Below are 16,382 nucleotides of genomic sequence, written 5' to 3' on the forward strand. Positions count from 1 at the left end.
ACTGTTGATGTAGTGCTGCAATAAGATGTTGAACTGTTACTAGGAATGTATTTTAAAATTATAAATGCAGTAGAGATCCAAGTGGTACTGCAACGATCTTTCCACAGGGACATGTTGCAATATCATCATTCATATTTCTTGTTTCAACAGCTTGGATCCTACTTCCAATACACTTTGTTTAGCTTCTTTATTATGTTAAATAGCACATGTGTGACTGTTCTATTAAGATGACTGTTGTATTAGGGTGACTGCTTTGTTAGATGGGCCACTGGCCTATATAATAGTTATACGGGCACAATGTGGAGTCTATGAAATTCATAAACCTGAAGGCCCAGGCTGTAGCGCACGAGCGAAGCGAGGGCACTACTAAGGGCCTGAGGGTTTATAAATTTCATAGACTCCACATTGTGCCCGTATAACTGCTTTAGACTCTATTTCACATTACACTCAGATTGCTTACCTCATCCACGGCTGTTTCTGTTGTAGGCTCGGCAAAAGCGGCTGGTTTTTCTTGTGATAATACTAGCGCCATGGCAACTATGCGTCCTCACGTAACAAAATAATCGCGCTCGTTAAATCACTGCACGTGAACAACGCATAGCGATTGGACAAAATGTAAATTTTGAGCATATGTTACATTGTGCCTGAAGGCGTGGAGTATATTAGAAAACAAGGTGGAGTATATGAGATTTATTACCCACCCAAACAGTCTAAATAGAGTCTAAACAATATTTTTAAGGGACATGGTTTTTACATACTTATTTTTCACCATGCTACCAGTAAGAGGCGTGGTCAATATGACCAATCACAAAAAGTATGACTAGTCAGTAAGGGGCATGCTGCAGTGCCCAATCATTATTGGTGCTGCTAGATCACAAAAGGTATGGTCAATCCTCATGTGCAGCTTGGTGTCTACTAGCTGGTAATACTTGTGAGCAATTTTGTGGTGTTTAAATATAGAAAGTGTCAATAATTATGGAAAATCAACTCCTTGATGTGGTTTTGTTGCATAAAATGATGACCAGCATAATTGAAGATAACTGGAAATTAAGGCAAGGCACAGAGGGTATTAACTGTGGCACAATATGGTTGCCATACAATGCATTGTTTAGCCTCCAGTTTTGCTACTGTGGTCAGGCAGGCTGGCAGTTACCCTAATATGAGGTCTTGTACAAAGTTATATTACCAGCTACTACAATAGGAAATTTTACAATTTTACTACTACCTACTCTAAACTATCATCATCAAATTGTCACTTTGTAGATGGACTTTTGGGTAAACTTTCTTCACTGATTCAGTGTGGTTGTGCTTGTCCTCTCAAAAAAGAAAACAAAACATTTTTTTCCAAAAGTTTAGTACTTAAATGCAGTTGTGCCTACAATATTTGCATGTAAATTAGTAATTACTGATACTGATATTATCCCACCAAACAACACACCTGGAAGTGCCTAATATAGTGATGTATGATAGCCTGTTGGTCACTATCTCTCATGACATCATCAAGGGAAGACAGGAAGTGACATAACTGGTCCACACTCTTAGAGCACATGACCGTCAACAGCTGGGACAGTCCCTCCAGGCTCATTACAACCAGAGGCTTTCCCTACATCACCATATAAGGATATAAACTATCAATAAATAATGTAAAGATTAGCTCCTCACCTTGTCCTTCTTACTCTGAACAGATTGGGGGCCTAAGCACACGACCTCCCATCAGCTTGTAGAAACATCTACAGTAAAAATATCAATGGAGAGGGACAATACAGCATGTAGTGAGCTCTGCTCTCACAGTTCAAAGATTATTGAATTGGTTCACTATAGATGGTGACCTATTTTATTACACAATTTGACCTTACTAGTTGGCTACATTAGGCAGATTATGTTTTACACAAAATAACACATCTGAATTTAACAGGTGACCTTATTAGAAAGTAATTAAGCATGTATAGGTGCATAGATGTGTCCATATTTAGAACAGTATTGACTACAGGAGACAGGATAGAGTCCAGAAAATGTAGATTACAATAGCATATAGGTGGGGCCTTAACTTGTGTAAGTCAGAGGATTACTTTATCTGAGTGCTGTCTGTGCCAACCTCTGAGGGCTCATCTTTATAGGTGTATTACTCACCTCCCAATGGTTGCTATAGCATCACTGGTTGATGAAGCCTGATTAATGGTTGTCCCACTGGCCGCAAACTACAAGTACATTAATATCAGCATGCTGTGAGTAAATGATAGGAGCAGTCATACACTGTTAGTCATTAAGTTCACCAAACTATTATTATTATAGTAGCAAATCTGTCAAAATTGAGGGACAAAAGCTAGGCATTATAGGAAAAAAACATACTAAATTACTTGCATACTTTCAACTAACAAAATACAGTGGTTCCTCCATTTTTTGCTACTTATTTATTGTACTGGACAGCCAATAATTAATGATGCATCCATTATCCAAACACATTGGGCCCTAGGTGAGTTCGGATAATGAAAAGGTTTGGATAAACAAAGTCCATACATTCATATACAGAGCATTAAAATACTCTAATAGAACAATAAATACTTCAGGTTTAAGGAAAAAAATCCATCCCTCCTGGGCCCCGACTAGACATTGGGCGATCTGCAGTTCGAATCCTGGGGTTGGAGGGATTTTTTTCCTTACTTTGGCCCCTTTTCTGTTACACCTTATCAGTCAGTCAGTAAGTCAATTCACTAGGTCTAAGTCCTTGAAATTAGGTTAGGTAATCCTAAGGCTGCAGCACATGTTGCTGTCAGACCTTCAGTGCTGGTCACTGTAAAGCGCTAATAATAATAATAATAATACACTTTAGGCAATATACTCCTGGAAAAATAGTTCATCCTCAATTGTTTTTGCTCAATTTTTATTGCACAAATTGTTATATTTTTTCTTGAAAATGTATAACAGCAAGGAAGGAAACTCACTGTCTAGACAGCCTGTAGTGCTGTTGTTAGTAAGTAGGTACGAAGTGCATTACTCTCTCTTAACAACCCCAGTCCTGGTTGGTGGGCTGGTAACTCATCACTAGTAGCAACAAATAGAACTGATCATTGCTGGAGAACAAGTGGGAGGGGCTCTGTTACTTTAGTAATGCTGTTAACATGGTGGCTAATCCTTTGAGTGACAACATTGAGTGAGGAGCCTTGTGTGCTTTAGATGATGCACCTTTCTTTGAACCTGTATGATGTGTAAGCCACGCCCAATAAAATACAGCTGTGCTCACCTGCAGGAATGACTTCCTATTCCTTAAGTATATTTGTCATAATCAGGTAGCCTCTAAACATCTTTAACACATGTTAAGATGATTCCATGCTAGAATTCCACCTACGAGCTGCAGGTAATGGTGGTTGGGGCTGCTGACCTTCATAGTAACTAAATGGAAAATAGCATCATAATGCCACACTATGATATAGTACTGTCCTACTTGGGTGGTACTTGAGGTTTTGGATGAGGTGTTCCCAAGTTACATGTACGCATAGAAATAAAAATTATCTTTCGTGTTACAAGAGATAAAGGGCGATAGTTCTACAACAATTTTTAAAACCACAAAGTTTTGGGGCTCAAACAAATATTCTATATTATTCTAATATTCAGTAAATATTTGAATATTCGAATACCAATTTGGGTATTCGAATATTCGTTTCAAAGGAAATATATAACATCAGTGTGTAGAGTACATAGAAATCTTGATCCTACATAAGTGATCAAATCATGTCAATTCTGAATTGTATTAAAGACGATTTAAAAAAATTATATATCCGGCCGCCTGTGTTTTTTTCTAATGTTGTATTTGATGGACTAATATTATTCTGTAAAGATGATTTTCATTGTGTAAGATGTTTCTAGGATTCTAGGATGATTTTTAAAGGCAGCATGCATCATTTTAGGGGAGGGGATCCCTACTTAGACAATACTACCATACTGTTTGATAATCATGCAATTGAGATAGTGTAATAGAGCAGTCAGCGTCACTGCAATGTTCACACACCTACTGGCTAAACTGCTAATGCAAACTAGTTTAATTATTTTCTTGCATGTGTCAGATAACCATCAAGGTACACATATAAACCTTCAGTAGTATAATGCATAGCAAATATCAATGAGTTATAATGTGAAAACCAACCATACATGCATGTTTAAGAGAGCAGCCATAATTTAACATGTAACGTTCAGCAACTAATATGAAGTAAAAACATTAATTTCAAAAGAGTACAAATATCTCTTAAAATCTAGTCCAGTTCTTCTGTTTATCTTTAGGAAAAAAAGAAAAAGCCAACATAGTTATACAAACTACGATATTTAATCCAAAAACTACCAGATATCACATCCTTTTCATACTAGCTTACATGTATTTTGGATACAGCTTGGCTGTTTTTGATTAGATATTATATAGGAGATTTAGCTAACCTCACACTAAATTCGTCAAGCATTCCACATAAGAAAGAGTAATGCTGAGGCTTTAAATAGAGATCAAAAGGAATACTGCCTGTTGCCTTACAAAAAACAATTATTCAGCTAACGAGTAACCAGAGTTAAACAATGGTTTGTCAGTTAATAATACAAGGGTGTCAGAGTAGGTGCAACCAGTGAGGCCAGAGCCTTACTACTTTTTGGCTGAAATAAAAAAAAACCTTTCAAACTTGATGAAGCCAAAACTAAAAGTAGTGAACATGCAATAACTTAGCATTTATTTAATGGCAACAGTTGACAGAAACAACACTTATTTTACCCAGAACAGCTCCACGACGACTTGACCATGTTAAACATCCTTAAAAATAATCACTACCGTATTTCTATAAATATAAGCCACGAGAAATTTCACAAGTTAAATTTCCGTGTTAAAATTTTTTCACCTGTGTCCTCAAGTGATGAAAAATTTTTAAAACAATGAATTATGTAACTTTATTAACTCTATACAGCCCTTTTTATATAGAAGCAGAATGACACTGCAGTGAAACTGAAGTATGGCGTCTCTGCTCTATGGAGGTTACACCCCAGATTCAGAAGTTGTCCATCACAAATCAAGCAATGAATTGCTGTAGCTAGAAGCTCATTCCATGCAACTTGCATATTTGTGTATAATATATACTTTCATTTAATGTGTCATGTAGTAGCTGTCTATCACACTATTGCTTCGTGCTGGCGGCAAAATAGATGAGGACTGACAAGAACAGCTCTCCCCTAGGATGAGGGAGGCTCTTGTTTTAAAATAGTGCAGCAAAGACATATGCTTGACACACGTAATTAACTTTTGTTGGATGCTAGCTTCAACGAAATATTTTAAACAGTTTATAAATATAGAAATAGGGTATATATATTAAGCTTTGGCTTTGTTTCACTTTGTAGTAGGGTTCTGCGATACAGTGCATTATGTGTATCATGTATCACCATCAATAAACTATTCCATACAATATTGTATCACAATACTGCAATTAACGAAGTGGTCATGGCTAGTTATGACTGGTATATACTAGCTAGCAAAACAGCTAATAGCTGTAACAATATCCAATTTATCTGAAACTTAAAGAGCCAATACCGATTCTACTTCACTGTGTATACAATTTGCTGTATTAACTTTAGTGAATGTCGATAAACTACAGATGTATTATACTGATGTGACAATTAGCTAGTATGTTCTGATAAGATTTCTTTTAGTATGGAGAAAGCAGAGGTGCTGTTATACAGCACATCTCTACCTGGATACCTATGGTGGTGTGGCCTCTACAGTATTATACTACCCAGACAATTAGCTACCACAAACATTTTAATGCATAGGCTTGCTGGGATTACTCAGCATTTTGATGAGTTGTCAGGATGGCTGATACAGCAAGATTGTTTACTGTTCAGTGGTGCAGTTCTTTATACATACAGTGGAACCTCCCTTATCCGGACCTCTATTATCCCAGCACCTCCATTGTCTGGACAGCCCAAATTGGTCATGTGGCTTTTAGTTTATTGACCATAATGGAGTTTGGTTTAGATGAAAGCACAAGGAGGGAGCCTAAAGGCTGCTGTTTACCTGTTTGGTGATTTGTTTATTCTACTAATAATAACTACCACTTGGTTGCTAGGTGATAATGGATTTTTACAGCCCAGGGGAGTGACCATGAATGCTCTGTAGTGACTTCCCCCTCTGCCCACTAAACTGCAAAGCACTAACTGATAGCAATAACAACATTACTTGTATTTAAGTCAGTCATTTTAGCTTAATAGCATGTTATTCTTAGTTACGGACATTTCTGAGATACGGACAGTAGTATGTACCAGACCGCCCGGATAAGAGAGGTTCCACTGTATTGTACTTTGCTTGGGAGGATCAAAGCGATGTCGCATATTGTATTGTCCATACAGTACTAATTAGCTGCATAGCTGTACTGTAATAGTATGAATCATACAGAACAATTATGCAGCTAATTGGGCAAATACAGTACAGCACCGCCACAAGTGCAAGATGGAAAAAATAGCACGAGGGCGTGGGCAAGAGACTAATACAGCACGAGGCAAAGCCAAGTGCTGTATTAGGTTCGAGACCATGCCCGAGTGCTATTTTTTCCATATTGCATGAGCAAATGGCGATGCTTTAACTGGTTTATTGTACTAAAGTAGTGGGTGCGAAGAGCGGGGGTGACACCAAGTAGCAAGAGGTAAGTGCCTATCCGCGTAAGCTCGAGACCGTGTGTATTGTAGTGATTAACTACTCGAGGCATTATTCATACTCGTTCATACTGCACCAGCATGATGAAGCTAGCTAGCTAGCTACGTAGCTTTAATTGATTTGAGCTTCCAAGAGCGACAGTAAGTGGCCAACTGCGGTTGAGGCCTGGCTTAATGCCCATGAGTAAGTCTGTGACTTTGTTATGAGAGGCTTGCTATCGTGTTTAGCAGGTGAGAGCGCATTTATAGAAGCCATGGTGTGGTGCTGGGAACGATACCACGACGGCAACTGGAATCGAATTAACTTCCACCTGGCTTTACAACGTGGACAGGAGTCATTTTGCAGTGTTGATAATGCCATATGCTCTGTTCCTTCCTTCGCTAACTGCATTCGCTAAGAATGGCTTTCAGGATAATTTGCCCACTTGTGTTTAAGTCATGGCATTGTTCTATGTGTTTATGATATGTCATAATTGTTGAATGGCTTCATAACATTGCAGTGGTTTGGTGAAAGGAATGCGATAATGTATCTAGCATTGGTCATGCTTTGATCAACTTGTTTACTGTTTCGATAGTGCTGTAGTGGGATCAAAAGGGAAAATACAGCACACTTGGACAAATACAGCACACTTGGACAAATACAGCACAGTTGAAACAAATACAGCACCCTGCCAGCTTTGAAGTGTGCAGCCAGGTGTACAATATGGAAATAAAAGTACACTTTTCACTTTGATTTTTTCACCCAAAGTACCATATGGAATGTTACAAAAACAATCCCACATGCATGACACAGTAAATCACTAAAACCAGCAAAAATAAATAGGGCTGTATCAATACTGATATAACAAGTATTGGTATCGGTCAATTGCAAATCTACAATACAGATATTTCACTTGATATATGTGACCATCTCAGCAAAAACCAGTCTAGTTCACACAAGCATGCGTATTGAGAAAATCAAAATTTAAAAATAATTCGTAAAATTATGCATGCTATAAGAAAAATACACAAGTTTTTATTGGGCCAGTACTCAAAGAGGGAAGACTTAAATAGATTAAAACTATATACCATCCTATTCGCCTGCTCATGGAGAGTTCGAAAATCTTTGTTTCGTTTTTGTAGCTTTAACGGTATGGGTGTCACGTGCGTTTGTTTACGATGCAGTAAACGTAAACAAGATCGTCATCGTTTCTTCTACCGAACTGCCTTCATACACCTATGCACAAGTGACTACAGGGCTAAAACTAAACCTTGGTTGATCTGCCAATCCATGGTGAACATTGTAAGCCAAATTCCCACATTGTATACTAATCCAAACGGAAGTTATGGCTGCAAATGCAAGCGCCTGTAGTTTATTTTTAGTGTAGTCACTGTACAAATCGATTTCCTTGGTCTTCCTACTTTCTAGCACTGTAATTTCAAAACTACACACCACAGAAGGCTGAAACTTTGGTGATCCATTCCTTGGTCACTGCAGATAATGGTGAGTGAATAAAAACATTTTTTAATTGTGCGAACAAGTCGGGTTTTTGCTGAGACGGTCACAACATACGCACTTTTAAAAGTAGTATAAGTAGCATGAAAAGCACCTGCCTGATCAAAGTGACGTAGTTGTCAAATGGTTAAGTTCTTAGCCTAAACTCCTTACTCAACATGAGTTGGCCTGGGTTCAAATCCTCAGTTTTTTTCTTAGGTGGTTGTTTGGTGGTTGACTTTTTTTTTGTTCAGTGCAAAAAAACAAAACAGACAAGTTTGGATAAAAACCTTTTGTGAACAGTCATTAGTACCAACAAATAAAAGGACTACAGTGTTGAAAAGCATATGAATTGTAGTAATTTAACACAGACATAGTGATCATGCTACATACTCAATATGCTGTAATGCATATTGGGTCGACTGCAGTATCAGCTGTGTGTATGATATCGGCTCATTAGAAAACCTGTATCAGAAATAGACAATAAATATCAAATGAACTAATAGGATTAGTTCAGCTAGTTTTAGCGATCACATACGTGATCAATTGTGCTGCCTTGGCGGCCGTGTTTAAATAGCTTTATGATCAGAGTGTTTATACAATCTATTTCTAGCCATAAAACGAAGTGGCAGAATTATTTTTTAAAGCTGTACTTTGCATCCGATACCGATATTCTACTACTAGAAATGGATTATATAAACACTTATCGATATCCTGATCACTGAAAAATGTAGCGGTTTGAGTACCGCTCTGAGCCAGACAGCTAGAAAGTTGTGGAACATAGAAAATAGTAGCACAGTATAGGGCTGGGATGAATATTGAAATTTACCTTCAAATATTTGCTAATAAAATGTTCAAACATTCGAAGCTTTGGTGTTAGCTTTCAAGTTAAAGGTTATTCTTGTATTTATGCACATCCTTCTTAAGTTTTATCTTTCTAATCCTATTTAATAAGTTTGTAAGTATTTGGAAAATGCATAGCAGTACTGAATGACACGATCGATCAATTGCAAATGGGTGTGTCTGCTATACTGCAACCATGCATAGGTAAACACCAAGTAATGGCTAAAAACACGTTTTCCATGCATTATCTATCACTTTATAAGGTGTTGCAAGGCTGCAACTATAGTAGCAAGCTGAACTTCCATGGTTTAAAAGTGGGCGTTGCACACGAAGATCAATCACAAAGAAACGAACATTGATCACGCAAGAGGAATAAGCAGCTGCGATAAAGATAACGACATTTATTTGTAATTCTTTCATAGACTATGAGTGCATTACGAAGCTTCGAAGGATACTTTTATAATTCGAAGTTTACTTAACCTTCGAACCCACGAAGCATTGTCCCAGCCCTAGTACAGTACTAGCAATAAGCGCACAAAAGATGAAAACAAGGTGTTTACTTGTTACTCCCAAGAATAAGGAATACTCAGCAAGTTAGCCCCACTTAAGTCTAATGAAGCTGTTTGACAGAAGTGTTAGAAAAGACACCAATGTGATAAAGCAGCTTTAGCACACTGTATCTAAGTAATGACGGATCCAGGATGAGGCATAACCCCCCCCCTCCCACTGACCTTGTGGAGGAGCCAGCCATACTTCTACTAAATACTAAGGCCAAGATCAGTTTATAAAACTCATGAAAATATGCATACCTTACTAGCATTTATTACAAATTCACCTAAAACCAAGTCAAAGTAGCTGTGAAATTGTCAACCAGCACCTTCGTGTGCACTAAACACCTCTAAAAATAAATATCGCCTGTTATGTAAGACATTCGGAGCCTTTTAAACAGCTTTTAAGACTTCACAACCATCTGCAAAAGCCAAAATGGCATAAAATAAACAGTGAGACACTACTAAGAGGTGATTAAATGCAGCAACTAACATGAGATTCTGCTCTCCCCAACCACCTACCAACTTAGCCTGTTTGTGCCCCTCCCCTTGCCAGCTCCTGGATCCGTCCTGCTAAGTATTCTTTTAAGTATATACTTTCAGCTCATTCACCTTAGTCAGCTTATCAAGGGTCCCATCATGACCTTTATTTAATACTTTACAAATCCTTTTCAACTTATTATCATCAGAGTTATCACCTTCAGTGATGCTGCCAGCTCCTCTGTGGTAACAGTGACCTCACTAGATGATGAAATCATGTGATCCATATAGTATATTTGATATAAACTATTCACCTTTCCACTACATCATCAACATTAACTTTCTTAAGAGCACTGTCTACCTGAGCTATGATTCCCTCCACCTCACGGCCTAGTCTAACTGATGCTTTAGATTCAGTCAACACTTCATCACTAATTTGACATTCTTTAGCCAGATCAGCAACATCCTAATAAGTGCCCCCCATTAATGAGGCTCCACACTATAGTATAGTCACTTCACTATACTCTTCTCTGTCTTGTTGGAGTTCCTTCAGAGAAGCCTTCTCCTCACCTAGCTCGCCTTCCTTGGCTTTCTTCAGTGCCTCCACAGCTTGACTGAGGTTACAGGCATCTTCTATTGTCAAAGTTTCGTCACTTTCCTCTTCAACCTGCAACGAGGAGATCACCACCTTAACATGGCTAGCTTTGTGTATATCTCTAGCCAACCATCTTTACCATGTGATGATAAGTACTAGGGACTTGTGAGAAAGCTAGATCTCTGGAGTGGGTTAAGCCAGCTAGTCACATTCTCAGCTGAGTACTTGTTACCAAGAGTTAATATTAGTAACTTTTTTACTCCGAACCCCATTGTTCTCAGGCAATGATAAAAGTGTTCACATAAGTGAATTGTTCGGATAACTGAAGCCCATACATTTATATATGACCCGGTGAGCGAAAACCAACTGTTTTCGTAAACTTTGCAATAAAATCCTATTGAAATTAACTGAGTAAAAATACATGTGCTAATAAAAATTTATACACACTTTAATCATGTCGGTATGCACTGAAACAAAGCTCAAATCAATAAAACCTATACACCATTAGATTTACCTTTTCATGGGGAGTATGACAATCTTTTACTTCATGTTCGTACAGTGTAAGGTGTGTGAGTTATGGGTGCTTATTTACAATGTAGTAGAAATATAGTTTACCGTCATCATTTTATCATTGGAATGGCATTCTTCTTTGTCTGCATGGAGACGTACAGGGAAAACACTATACTTTGGTCAATTTGCCAGTTCATGGTGAACAGGCTGAGCCAAACACCATCTTTGCAGCTTGTTTCAGCCATGAACTTTGATTGATTAAATAAGCACCTATAATTTGTAGGACTGAAACAAATGCTAACACTCAACGAGTACTCATTAAGGATTTGGTACTCGGATAGTAAAATTGGTACTCAAGTCAGCGTTGAAACCGGGTCACTACTGCTGACCCGGATGACCCACTGACCTGGATAGCAATCCAGGTCAGACCCGGATTTGACCCGGATGTGACCCGGATTAATGAAAGCCGAGGCGTGCGATAAGAGCTATGTTTTGGCTAGCCTCGAGCAAGCGAACGAGACTACGTTTTAAGCATTTGATTCGTGTTGAGTAAATATTGCAACTTCAGCCTAGCTGTAGGTTGAAGACCAAAAAAAAAAAAGTCATCACCCCTCACCATAGATACCCTCAGTTTCGTGCTACATACTGCACTTACTAATAAATGGGAGCGGCTGAACGTATGTTAGTAACGCGATAAGTGGGCGTGGCTCACGAAAGAGCTACGCGATAGCGTTTATAAGTTTCCACGTCGTCAAACGAACAATTTCGTTTCTCACGTGATCCAATCCGGGTCAGACCCGGATAATTGTAAACCGGGTCGGACCCGGATAACCCGGAGAAAATGTGACCCGGTTGACCCGACCCGGTTTCAACGCTGACTCAAGTACTTATCAAGATCATGTGACCCAGCTCATATGCACTCTACAGCCTTCTTTGTGTCACTCCCTGGTGATAAATACATCATAATGTATTTGTCATCAGGGAGTGACACAAAGAAGGCTGTAGAGTTTGATTGACACAATTTTTTTGTCATGGACATTAAAATCTGTACTTTAATAGCGTATGTATCATTGTTGTTACTTGAAAAGCTGTAAACTGTTTAAGGTTGGTACAAAACATGTCAAATGGGTATGACTATGTACATGCAACTAGTATTCGTGAGTACTCAATTGTTAACTCTAGAGAGTATTTGAATACTAAAAAACCATGATCGTTTCAGCCCTAATAATTTGTTTCCCGTATTATTGTTGCTGTACAAATTGAATTTATTCCTATTCCAAGACTGTTCATCACAAAAGGCTGAAACTTTGGCTGTCCCTGTCCACACCTTTAGATAACAGAGAAGCAATAAAATGGAATTCAAGAAATGTGCGAAAATGATTGGTTTTTGCTCAGCGGGTCACATATACAAACTCTAATAGAACATACACCTGTACTTTAAATACTCTAATAGAACAGTCATCTCCAATTTTGGATAACCAAGGGTATACTGTAATACTGAGAAAATAAAAAGGAAACCAGAAACGGTGCAAACTATGCAGGCCTTTTATTACTGTTTTTATCACTGCTATAGGGACCTGCAAGAAGGCTAGCATTGTGCTGAGTAAGTGCCCATAAATAGATGTTTATGTATATCTGTATCTGCTGCTTGTTCACACGTTACCAATCTGATACTGATATGCAAAAACAAGGCTGATAACCATCCCTATTATCGGTGCACCTCTAGTGAGCAGGCATTCTAATTATATGTTATGTGACAGTCATTAGCAATATACTAGCAGCACCTACTTATGTAATGTCAGTTCCACTCTGTCACTTTATAGCTAAATTTGGAGTGTAAATAATGTCTATGCTACCATATCAGATCGGCTTTGTTTATTGGCTTGATAATATCGGTTATGGGAATATCGGCTAAAAGTCGTATCAGTGCACCACTATTGCCCATCCTCTCCCTCCGACTATGTACCTAGTTAACTTACAGTCTTGATGTCCTCCTCCTTCTGCAATTCTTCCTTCTCTTTCTTGATGAGACTCTCTTGTTGCTTCAACACCTCTAAATGAGCCTTACTATCAACCTTCTCTCCCTCCAAATCAACCATCTTGATTTCAGCTTCTTCAGCATATGGTTGTCAGGCGATTAAAGGTGACCATGTGGTCACAACACCTTACAATAGCCTCAGGTAGGGTGGACAAGGTAGCCTTGAGTGCCTCTGAAGTGTTGGTTTGTTCAGGGAGGTATGTGGTTCGAGATAACAGTAGTAATGATGTAGGAACATTGTGATTTAAGTGAAGCTCTAACCACTGTAACAAAGTTTAACATATGATTACCAACTACAGTGAAACTTGTGTAATGTGGACAGAACACTTTGGGACCAACGAACATGTCCTAGTGTGCTGGATTTCCATGTAAGTCTCAAGGGATACTTTAACTAAACTAACTATGTTACAGGTTAAGTCTTCAAAGTCTCCACAACAACAGTGCAGTTCACCATCTAACCTGCTATAACTGTGAACGCAATCTTTCCTCTGACATTCCAAGAGCCCTCATCCCTCTAGCTTGTGAAGCACCCCGTAACTCTGCAACTGTCAAGGAATCAATCCCATCTCACGTGATCAACTACACCACAATACAATACAGCATGATCAACAATTATCAAGGATACCTGATCATCAACTTCTAGTTTCATTCTCAGCTGAGATCTAAGAATAGTATTAGATCCATATGGTGGTAACAGCAGCAACTTGGACAGTGCACGAAGCTGTTCCTTGGAGAAGTTGTTTAGAGTAAGTTCATCTTCAAATAATTAAGAGAACTCAATAATATCTGCTGTGCTGGCCTGAGTGCCAGTAGTACAAGTCTATAACAACCAAAACTAAAGCATGAATTATACTGTAGTGGTTGTACCTGTTGAAAGAATTCAGAAAATTGGTGCAAAGATGTCCCCTTTGTATTTTTACCACTGACAGCCATCTCCTTCACAGTGTCTTGAAAAACTGTGCCATCTGTAATTTCACCCTTAGCTGAGCCTTCTTACGAGCTTCCTGTAAAACCATTTCATTTTGTGCTTTTGTCCCACACATTTAACAGCAAACACCACTCTATTATAAGAAATAAAATAAAAGTCTGCAGGTACTTAGATTATATGATGTGTGTGTCTAGATGCTATAGCTACAGAAGTATCTAATCTGTAATAAGATTATTTTCAAAGGTTCTATGCTCATTTTAAACTAAATATATAATAATTCATGAAATTAAGTTAAGAAACGAGCTATAGAATAACTTTAAAAACCAAAGCTACACACCTTAATGCTTACAAAATTGGATGTGCACATGGATGACATGCTTTTTACATATGATATAAACAATCTAACACAACCTATCTGCCTGCAAAGAGAGAAGCAGATTTCATACTCACATATATTACACTTTCACACACACTACAGTACCTTATCAGCTTGTCGTTGGAATGATGATGGCAACATTCCCGGGAAGAAAAATAAATAAACAGGTAAAAGAAATTCCATAAAAGGTATGATGATGAATACTGAAAATGGCACCATTCGGAAGATATCTGCAGCAGTTCGCAGAAACTGTAACAAGCAATAACACTTAATATGGTAATATCATAAAACTACCAAGTTTCCTTTCCCTTCGTGACAACTGCTGTCCTCTTAAAGACTTCACTAAATATCTAGTGGACAACCTGACATCTTTGATGAACAGTCTAAACCCAGTTATTGTGTGTACTCCATCCCATACCCTCTGTATTAAGGGCGGCTTCTCCACTATAATGTCCTCCTTAACTGCGGGAGCAACTCTCTTTCCCTTTAACCTGTTCACTGCCTGTTCTATCACTGACTTTGATCCACCTTCAGAATAACTTAATCGCCTGCTGGTATGGAAACTGACTACTGATTGATAACAATAAGGTAGTGGGTGTTGAGCTCTGCTGTTGTAGGGCAATTGTGAACAACTAAACATGACAGATTGAATATAACTGACCTGTAGCAAAGAGTAGTTCGCACGGATAATATAGAATAACATCTTTTACACAAAATAGTACGTAGACAAATCTCTTCGTTACCAATATATTCTAATATTTCTGTTCACTAATCAATACGTGTAGTTACGCATGCGCCTGTACATAGCACGTGATACCGTGTACAGGAAATTGCATTGTCTTTGCAACTACTGCGGTTTTCCAAGTTCTTGCAATGCAAAGCGTCATGCGCTATACAAGCATGTATGTGCGCAGTTGTTCAACAGTGGATTTTCAGTGACAACTACTGACTGACAGGACTTCAAGCATGCCTACGCATACAACTCGACAGCCACAGAATATTACAGGTGTATTTAAAGAACTGCGCATACTGACACAATATTGGCGCATGACGCTTTGCATTGCAAGGACTTGGAAAACCGCAGTACTGCTGATTGCACGAATCTTTAAAAATTGCGTGACGCATGCGTGTATGCGCACAAAAGACTTTAAATGTTTTGTTTCACGGAACAAGTTTCTTAAGTTGTGAATCTTAGTCCCCGACATCAACAGCCTGTTTCAAGAAACAAAATGCTTTTAAATCTTGTGTGCGCACACACGCATGCGTCACGCAATTTTTAAAGATTGGTGCAATCATAGATACTATATAAATACATAATGGATTGGAAACGCAATACATTTTACGGTTACGGGCTCGATACGGTCACGTGATGACATTTACTGGGCACAGCAGCATTTTCAATAGGCACAATACATTTTGTCGAATTCGCCCAGAGTTTTCTCGAAAACAGGTGTCTTTTTTAATTCGTTCATCCTTTTTTTAGCACTCTCGAAGGTATGAACTTTTCTTTAGTATAGCATGTATCGCTAGACTTGTTTTCACAAAGCCAGGAAAACCCCCACAGCCACTACCGTCATGTAGCCATTCTTTCGCTTCGCTTACGGAAAGTAACTGCTGTACAGTGCTAAAAATAATTATTTTGTATTCATTACGATGTGGCGAAACTGTTCAGCACTTCTAAAACTTCGTACGTAATACGCCCTATGCACTAAAACCCCCACAGTAGTTTTTGAACACAAATTTCGCGTTCCTTCCTTCACACCTTCGGTTGTACGAAACGACTAACCTTCAGTCACAAACCAATAAATAGCTGAATCATTTAGCAATGATTTAACGCTTTATAAAACCTGTAATAGTAATCTCAGTGTTAAGAACAACTGCAGTTTGTACACTTGGTAACGTTGCCATAAATCACGTG

The 16,382-nt window shown here is 38.4% G+C and overlaps 1 pseudogene; it reads right to left on the minus strand.

Moving 5' to 3' along the window:
- Nucleotides 1-1,661: 1,661 nt before the first annotated feature.
- LOC136236874 (mitochondrial proton/calcium exchanger protein-like) lies at nucleotides 1,662-15,229 on the minus strand (annotated as a pseudogene).
- Between the last annotated feature and the right edge of the window lie 1,153 nt (nucleotides 15,230-16,382).

Source organism: Dysidea avara, chromosome 10 (assembly GCF_963678975.1).
Source record: "Dysidea avara chromosome 10, odDysAvar1.4, whole genome shotgun sequence".
Lineage (NCBI taxonomy): Eukaryota > Metazoa > Porifera > Demospongiae > Dictyoceratida > Dysideidae > Dysidea > Dysidea avara.